The sequence below is a fragment of the Xyrauchen texanus genome, chromosome 17 (genome assembly GCF_025860055.1).
Source record: "Xyrauchen texanus isolate HMW12.3.18 chromosome 17, RBS_HiC_50CHRs, whole genome shotgun sequence".
Taxonomy (NCBI): domain Eukaryota; kingdom Metazoa; phylum Chordata; class Actinopteri; order Cypriniformes; family Catostomidae; genus Xyrauchen; species Xyrauchen texanus.
Window position 1 is genome coordinate 16,190,481 of NC_068292.1, and position 10,559 is coordinate 16,201,039.

Sequence of the window (10,559 nt, forward strand, 5' to 3'; positions counted from 1 at the left end):
AGTGGAATTAAAAAAAAAATCCATACAGTGTAAAGAACGTTGTTGACGGATCATTTGTAATAGTGACACGAGTTACCCAGAGATGATACCCGCAGTGTTTTTCTTTCTTTGTTTTAAAGAATCTTTAAATTAATCTGGCATGTTATGGATTAAACTGTGTCAGCCCTCATTCCCAAATGAACACATAACATCTGCAACGACACCTACATTTGCTCCAAGGTACATGAAAGCTAATAACCGAATATCAATTCATTTGTATGTATTGATTCATGTAATAGTACCAGCGATAGTAAATAAACAGTTCACAGCATAAAAAATTAGTGTGTCTTGAGATGTGTAAGGGATCCAACAACAAGGCAGGAAGCGGGAAGTGGGGTGGCCGTTCAGGTTAGTCAACTTTTAATGGTCTTTCAATGTCACATACACAGCACTGAGTCTTCAACTTCACAACTATCACAAACTATACAGTTCTTAGTGGTCATTTGCACACACGACATCTCATGTCTGACTCTCTCTCCTCACTCGAGGTTCTGTGGCTGCTTTTCTCCGCTCTCCCTGTGCTCACTGAAATTAGAGACAGGTGTTAGACATAATTTAGCTCAGGTGCAAGCGCCCTTACCGCTTTCCCTCCCGGATGGGCGCCTGACCACGCCCCCGCTGCCACAAGATGTTATAAACAGCTCTGTTCACTTACGCTAATGTAATTAGATGTGTAATAGCTATTAAATTAAGTTTTTCTCTTTTCAAGTGATATAATAATTATTTGCCTTGATTCTGATTAACAGTCTCCATAGTTTTTAATCACATTACTGAGTAATTTAATAATTCACTCTTCAAACCAGCCCACATAAAAATATTATTCATTCCGTTTATGAGAATATTTAGCCAAAAACGCGCCATTCACAGCAATCTCCAATTCATTCCAATGGGGAGTTCTGCAGAGCTTGTCAAGGTGAGTGACCGTAACCAAACAACAGTATTTTTATCAGTACAAGACAGTGTTTCTATTTCTAAAATATTACTTTTCTTTCTTTCTTTCTTTCTTTCATTCTGTCTTTTACATTACACACTATTAAAGGGACAGTTCACCCAAAAATGAAACTTCTCTCATCATTTACTCACCCTCATTCCATCCCATATATGTATAACTTTCTTTCTTCTGCAGAGATATTCTTTTAAACTATAATTGTTTACTTCCATTCGCTCTCCAGTGCACGTCCATGAGAGGACCAGTTTATGCTGCCTCTCGTGTGACGTAAGCATGTGGGCATTTTCAAATGAAAGCAAATCCAATGAAGCGTGTGAACAGTGTTCTCTTGTAAACAAATGTCACAGTATGTTTCCGTCGTGTTTCCAGGGACTCTTATTTTGAAGTGGTTTTTGTCCTCTGTTTCCCCAGATTACATTTCCCATAATGCACTGCCCTCATCACTGCCATCTGTTCCCCATTGTTCTCACCTGTTCTCCATTCCCTCATTAGCCCTTGTGTGTATAAATACCATCTAGTTTTGTTCCCTCTTTGTCAGTTCTTGTTTGTTGCTATTTGAGTTCATGTTCATTTCAAGTTCATCTTCTTTAAAAGCTTGCAGTTAGATCCAGCATCTCCCGTCTCATCTCAGCAACTACTCGTTACAACAAATCGAGAAAATGATCAGAGAATTTTCATTTTTGGGTGAACTATCCCTTTAATTTACTGTATGTCTACACCTAGGCAGCAACAAAAATTAAGCACAAATCTATATGTTACATTGGAAAAGGTGAGAAAATTAGTAACAAAAAAAAAGTTATTACAACTGTAGTTGTTACAGTATTTGAGTACATTTTACTTTTACTTTTTAAGAATAAATAATTAGTACTTTTACTCTTACTTGAGCTGCCCATGCAAAGAGTTCCCATGTTTTATTCATAATATCTGATATAGTTGCAGTTACATACATAGCGATCTTCTTTTGACTTTCACTGAACATTATGTTTTTTCCTGCCATCCGGATCCATTCCAGTTCAGTATTGCACTCCCACATTAAATTCCGAAACCGTTCGCCCCTCTTGTTCAAAATAAACCATCCTAGAAGGTAACACTCTTGCTCATAGTGCTGTACTGTACTTCCCTGCACTATGCTGCTGTTTATCTGTCTGAAAAGCCTCACCCGCTAGAGGCCAAAAGTGAGCAAGGAATAGATATTATATAAAGAAGGTATAAGAAATCACAAATCAGTGTGTAACCAAATGCTACAATTTACTTAATAATAATATCTAAATATGTTAAATAACCATAATGTTAATTAAGACTTTATTATTACAACTATAATACAATAAATCATGTACAGAACAACCACTTTTAGTGTTTGAATCAATCATATCTCTCACTAAACACTGTGTGAAATGTTTATTTTTGCCTTATTCTGTTGGCATGTAGGAGATGATAAAAGTTTCTTTAATAATCTCATTCCAATTAATAATCTCATTCCAATCTGGATAATTGCTGCGACATCATAGAGGATCTATGATCTTCAACATACTGTACGTGAACATTCTCAACATGTTTTACGGCATAAAATGCATAAACTGTATATGCAAATAAAAAAAACAGAGAAAACTTTCTTGCACATTTACATTCTTTTATATTACACATTACACATCAGGAAAAGTCTATGGAATGACATTATCCAACATCAGGAAAAACGGCCTCAGACGAAACGGCTTTAGATAAAAAGGTCTCAGAATGAGCAGAGAGTTGGTTGCTAGGTAAGCATTGGTTGCTAGGCAGAGTTGGTAGCTAAACTAGCTGAGTTTGGTTGCTAGCTTGCGAAACTAGCTGAGCTATCTATAGCTTTATAAAAGCAGAAGTGTCGTTTCTATAAATTAAAAACTAGCTAGCTAACATAATTGGTGTAAATATAAACTGACGTTTGAAACTAATTTTGTTTACTGGCAACAACAACTCAAAACAAGTCAAACTATAGTCATTTTTAGTCACTAGGTAATTAGCTCACAGCAGCTATAGTTACTGCCAACTGTTTATGTAGTGTCCTAAACTAGTGTTAGCCAATTAAATTATTAATTTCATATCTAAAAGATTGATTTATTGTTATCATACACAATCAAAGACAGTAATACAGAACACAAATGTTTTTTATTTTCTCTGCATTTCCAGAGACTTGATGCTTTTTCATCATGTCTGAAACCTGACTCTGACGGCTGAGGATGTAGTTTGTTTATCAAGTCTTACCTCCCTCAAACTCATCTCTCCTTTCTGCTTTCCTGTCCCTGCTTCATCCAAATAATTTTCTGATGTCCATCTACAGGAGCCAGTAATGTTTGAGTCAAAATAATATAATCAGTATTATATAGAAACATACTTTAGTTTCATCAAGTTTTCATAACCTACCTCAATTCTGACTGGCGTGCCTACACCTGGGTAGGGTTTCACCAACTGTGTGTAAGTTCTCACGTAAGTTAGGACGTAAAGTTCACACTAAGGCTTACTAGTTAGTTTGTAACTAAGTCGGTGCTTAATTTGGTGCATCACCTGTTCTTAAGGCAAGACTTAACTTGTAGGTCGTAAACGCTCCGTAAATTAATGCGTAGTTGCTTAATATGAGGTTTACCCGTATTTATCCAATAAACAGCCTTTAAATTTGTACACAGAAGTGTTAAAAATCAGTTAATTTAAGTTTTATCTCGCTACGGTTGATGTTCAAACCATGTCTGCTCGTGTAACTGTCAGCTGTAATAAATTATATCCAAAATACAATACGTAATATAAGTAGATTTAATAAATAGTATAATTGCCCTGTGTAAATAACAATATATAGGAACTGTATCTAAAATAAATAAGGGCTAAAACAACAGGCTGGAAAAATAGACATTTATTCTTTTTAATATCTTATATATTTAGTATATATTGACACTTGACACTGGACAACGCACCCTGAAAACTGCACCTTTTGAACAGTTTCATGCTGAAGAGCTCTTAAAGGTACATTTTTTTTTCTCTCTCTTGTAAATGCCAACATCATCATATATGTCGAAATGATTGATGACTATCACACAAAACATGAGAACATTGATGTCATTAAATTAGTCTGCTTTTTTATTCCAACCATTATTCCTTAAATATTTATTTTATACGTAGGGTTAAGTTCTGCCTAAGTTTAATGGTGAAACGCTCAAATATTTAGTAGTGTATAAGTTGTGACTTAGTGCCCATTTATGCGCCAACTAGGCTAAGTTGTAACGTACGTATAGCTGGTGCAACCGGCCCCTAGACTTGCGTGTGTGTGGCTGTGCATGCTGCAGTGGTTTTGGTTATAGCAAGCGCACAGGCGCGCCGCACGGACATGGATTTCTGAGCGCATGCATCTGATTTGTGTTTTCGGTTAAACTGCATTACTTTTACAAGCGTTGATTGGGTGGGTTACTGCGTTTAATTTAGATAGATCCATTTCTTTTTCCGGGATTATTAACTGACAAATAAAGTAAATTGTTAAAACTCAAACTTGAGATTTTACTGGGGCACAGCAGATTTATACTGGGGCACGTGCCCCAGTAAAAGGGGTCTAGTGACGCCACTGCTTGAAAGTGTATAGCAACTTGTGAGAACTCAATATCTCAATAAATGGGAAAAAACCCACTGTATTGTGATTTCTGCATGATAGTGCAACTAATTGTCCTAAGAATACATTTTTTGTCTTGAGCACCAAATTAGCACTTTAGAATGCTTTTGTAAGGAACAGGTGACACAGTATATGTTTGCCATCACGGGTAAATAAAAAATGGAATAAATACCACTTAAAACACTTATTTCTATCTGTAATAATAATTTGCAATTAATGATTTTGGCTGTATTTTTGATCAATTTAATGCATCCTTGGTGAAGGAAGAATCAATTTCTTTCCAGAACAAAAATGTCTTTGTTTACTAAAAATGGAAGCGTGTTTACTATATATAATATAATTTTCATAAAGTAACTTGTAACACAATTCCTTGAGTAGTTTTTTGGCAAACTACATATTTACTCTTACTTGAGTCATAATATTTCTCAGTATTTCTACTCTGCTCAAGTGAATTATTTCTTCTGTAGCAGTACTTTTACTTAAGTAAAAAATCTGTACTTTTCCACCACTGGACTTTCCTATTATAAGCCTTTTCCAGCTAAAATCACACAGTCATGCATTCACACGCACACAAGAACATGTACAGATAAACCTTTATTTGCATATACACATATTTACATGAATAAACACACACACACACACAAACACACACTCCCCGGATAAAATTAATAAAAACAATCTCTATTTCCAGAAGAATACCACGCTGTCTTGTGTCTTGTAAAATACCCTGATGCCCCTTTAATGAGTCCTGGATTTTATGATTGCCATGAAGAGAGAGGGTGTGACCCTGCGTTAATATCTGTCATAATATCAGACGCTGTACGCACATACACTGTCACACAGAGATTTCACTTTAAAAGCATGAACTAAATATCAGCACACATTAATAAGACTGCTGTGCACTTGAGACATGCCTCACAATTCAAGACTCTCAAAGTCTGATTTCCTTTGGTATGGATCAAGGAACAATTCAGAACTATTTCAACAAAAAGATGATTCTGTACTCTTATAAGTGCTGATATTAGATATCTTTGCAGGGTAAAATAATGGAAAAATCGATATCATTTACAGACTGGAAGAGAAATTGAAAGGGTTAGATATGGCTGGAATCCAAGAGATAGTGAGAAAGTAAAAAAAGAAATGCCAATAACTCTCTCCATGCTAGTTTTAACATCAACTATGGTACTTTCAAAGCTTGCACAGTCCATTCGATGACCCTCTGATGCATATTGCACACAAAACTGGAAAACCCTTTCTTGGTCTGGCAAGCTCTAATCTGATTGGCTGGCTGTACGCAATTAAGAGAGATTAAAGGCACACGTTTTTTTTTTTTTTTTAGTAAAATAAATAAAGTAAAAAAAGTCCCGCTAATTTGTGGAGACAACTGCAGTATTATTGTTTCCGTTCCTTATTGTTTCTATTATTGTGGTTTAATCTATTTCAGATAAACCCGCTACGCTAAGGCACGTAAAACTGTTGTTGTCACTTTACATGTCAATCAGATTTCTCCTCGAAGTAGATGTTTTTGGCAAGAATAAGCTGCAATGTAATCAATCTGATCTTTTGCCAGCATAGCACAGTGAGCTACAGTTTTAATTATCAGACTATTGGTTTGGAGCTAAAAGCCACAACTGAAACTCCTTACACAAGCATGTGCAGTCAATTGAAAGAGAATGTAAAATCTAATTTGTTGCTGCCTCTTCCTCCACAGAATTAAAATTAAACAAGCTCTTGTCTCACAGACTAAATGTAGACCACGTTAGATTGAAATAGTGTGACTGGAATTGTGTGAATCCTCTTGACTTCAGTGTGAAGTTCCTCTGCTCCCCTACACAGCACACTAACAAGGAGGGTAGAAATGGATTTGCACATAATGGCCTGATTCCTTTTCTAGTACTCACAGGTTTGTATCACAATGGCAGTTTAATATCTGTCCCCTCTAACGAATAGATGCAGTAAACCTTTATACACACATAAATCAAACCTCTGTGACTCTAACATCTCACACTAAATCAGATCCAATCCATAGTGAGACACAAACCTACAGTATATTGTGAAATAAACTTTAAAGACTGAGTTAATAAAAACAGATGAAGTAGCCAACTTAGTCACAAAAAGATTGGCAACCCTGTTAAAAAAAACCCTGCTTAAACCATTTGGTGGTGGCTGGTTTAAGCTGGTCTCTCTCTGTCTGACCAGTCGAGAAGTGTCCAAAACCCTTCCAAAATCATCCAAGAGATCTAACCAGGCTGAGAGACCAGCTAAGACCAGCAAATCATCTAGCTTGTTTAAGGCTGTTTCTTTTTTCTTTTCTTTTTTACAGCAAGGACAGCTGTTTGTAAATTTGCATTTAGTACTGGTTGGACTAATATAGAGACATAACAAAATTTCTTATGTGCATCATTAAATTAAACATAGCAAATACAACATTCATCCTGTGCATGCAAAGGATTTGTTTCTGGATTACAGGCATACAGGCACCAAGCTGTTGTACTCAATGTAGGCAGTGTAGGCCAGTATGAGTGTGATGCAGGACAGTTTCACAATCAACCAGAGGTATGTAGTAAAGCACTACATTTACTCCGTTTACATTTACTGGGGGAAGTAACTCTTGGGGGAAAAAAAATACTTTTAGAGTTGGTTTAAAAGTGGGACAACTTTTTAATTGCACTCAAATAAATTTCTAATGAAAACAATTTACATTTACTTCTGTATGTCCCACATCCTGTATGTCATAAGCAGTTTTTACGCATTTACTGGAGACTATCGCGGCTACTTCGGGCTGATTAACTGTATAAATACATGTAAACATCCAAGTTAAGTGTAAATGCCTTTTACTCTGCCAACTTGACAACACATTTAATACATTCGGCAGGAAATAAAACTTTGCTGGAGTGAAGGAAGCAGTAAAATCCCAGCTCGTAAGTCTTCCACACAGTGGATTATGGGAAAATAACCTTCGTCGAGTGTACGTCGAATGTACACTTGAAATTAGAGTGTATTGTGGGTAAGAATGAATGAACAAAAGTAGGGAACGAGTGGCTCACTCAGAATTTAGACACTCCTACAAAATGGTGAACACCCGAAAAAGTGCACTATATAGTGGTATAGTATAGTATAGTGGTATAGTATAGTGGTATAGTATAGTGACGGTTTCAGACACCGTGACCAGGGTTGTTGCCCTATGCATGCTGTGTACTCTGAATTTAGTGAGCGGCGATACTGCTGTAAAGAACTAATTATCTCAATTCTTTCGAAACTGAAAACTGTAATTACAATTAAATAAGAATCCACGCAGGACTTTAAATGCTATGAAATAGCGAAAGTAAGCATTAATAAAACATGATCTTTCTTTGGTTCATATTTCAGCATTATATATAATGTCCCTGTGGAACATTTTCATATTTTCACCGTAATAATTACTAGAAATGTTTCCAATCCTCTCTTCTTATTTACAAATACATCCAGATCTGACAAGAGCACTTAAAGCGATATTTCACCCAAAAATAAATATTCTCTTATCATTTACTCACCCTCATGCCATCACAGATGTATATGACTTTCATCTGCTGAACACAAATTAAGATTTTTAGAAGAATTTCTCATGGTTCATAAAATGCAAATGAATGGTGCCAACATTTTAAAGCTAAAACAAGTCAAATAAGTCAGCATAAAAGTAATCCATAAGACTCCAATATCTTCAGAAGTGATGTGATATGAGAATGTGTGGATCAGAAACAGATCACTTTCACATTATTCTTCTTGTGTTTTTGGTCACATTCACAGGGAGAAGAATGTCTAGCAAAAAATAACAAATATTGATCTGTTTCTCACCCACACCAATCAGATCACTTCTGTTATGGATTTAACAACTGGAGTCTTTTATGCTGCCTTTATGTGCCTTTTGGACCATCAACATTTTTGCATCCATTTACTTGCATTGTATGAACCTACAAAGCTGAAATATTCTTCTAAATATCTTAATTTGTGTTCTGCAGAAGAAATTAAGTCATACACATCTGGGATGGCATGAGGGTGAGTAAATGATGAGAGAATTTTCATTTTTGGGTGAACTATCCCTTTAAAGTGATAGCTCAGCCATCATTTAATATTCTGACATAATTTTCCAACCCTCATGTTGTTCCAAACCCTTGTGACCTTATGTATTATGTGGAACACAAAAGATGTTAGACAGAATGCTAGGGATTGACAGACTCATGAAAAAATGTATTCACTGAATGTATATAGTGAGCAAGGCACTATATATAGAATGTTCTGTCTAATATCTCCTTATTGTGCTGCATAGAAGAAAGAATGTCATATTGGTTTGAACAACATGATGGTGAATGATGAATTAGAATTTCCATTAATAATAATTCTGTAATACATGGTAAATGTGTATTATGTAATGGAATATGGGGGAGTTAACGTCCATTATGTCATTTGTGAAAGTAGAGTAATTGTAAAAATGGTCTTTCTCAAGTTTCTCAATTATTTATGTTAATAATTTTACTTTGACTTGAGTAATTATATATATTTTTTTAAAGTAATTGTACTTTTACTTGAGTACAGTTTTTGGCTACTCTACCCACCTCTGCAACCAATTAATTAGATTCATAACATCAGGCTGAATGTGGAGGCCCCACAATGAATAAGGTACCCATGTGTGACTTTCTCCAGTGGGATGTTGGGATTCTTCACTGCCTGACAAAAAGGGCCCTCAAGCAATAAGATGAACATTTAACCTTGTGCATGTGTCAGGTGGTTTAAAGTGTTGCGTGTATAGTTGATGTGTGTTGTATTTTCAATGTTAAAATTCTTTCTCCAATAGACAATAAATAAACTATTCATAGGTTATTTCCCTGAAAAGTTTAAATGCGGTGGTTTTGTTTTGTTTTTGTTTTGACTTGGGCCTCTTATCAACCACCTAGCAGCCACCTAGCAATGCCATAGCAACCACCCAGAACACCAGAGTGACTGCATAGCAACACACTAACAACAATTTAGTTCACCTTGGCGCTGATTATGACTTTATAAACACATATTTTTCGCTCTGTTACTCACACACTGCAATGTAAAGATATCGAAATACTTTTACTCTAACACATCATTTGAAAAATTATACATTTTAACTCTTGTATGCCCACCTACATTTACACAATTACCTCAATGTTATTAGTTTAATCTGTTTTGATCAACTCATTTGCTTTTAGGACACTATTGGTTAGAAACTCCATCCAACATTCCCCTTAAAAGCCTTGTTTGATTATGACACCATTTAACTTGCTTTTGGCACCCCTCTCTGGACATATCACTGGGAAACTGCTGCAAAATATTTGATGAAGCCTGTCATTTTGTTTTGTCAAAATGTTGCCTCTGTCACGTAATTTTCATGAGACCTGGCTGCTGTTTTTTTACATGCTGCTTGCTTTCATTTTATTAGCATATTATAAAAGATAAGGTCTAGAATATTGTTTTCCAACTAATGATGAGATGAAAGCATTTTTCTCTAAATGTGGCAGTTCTTAATCCCACAAGCGCAGTCCAATTAACAAACTCAGGATATGAAGGCACATCAACTCTTTGCACTCAAAGACCTGTCATTACAAATATTTCTCCTCAATTTACAAAAGCTCTCAACTGTCAACAATCCCCAACATAACTCACATAATTGTATAATAAATGTATAATTTCTATAGCATCAAAGCATGTGCTTGATGAGGCCCCCGGTCCCACAGATTCAGAAAGGTAGGATGGAGACCAGGCGAGGGGCCCCCTGATGCTGGGCAACCATTGGTGCTGCCATTGATAGACCATCTGTAAGTATGTCACATTGGATTATAGTTTGATAAGGTGAGTGGAAGAAGTGGAAAGGGATATCACAATAGGGATGGAGGGAATGAGAAAATAGATGAGGTGATATGGGTGGAAAAGATCAAACCC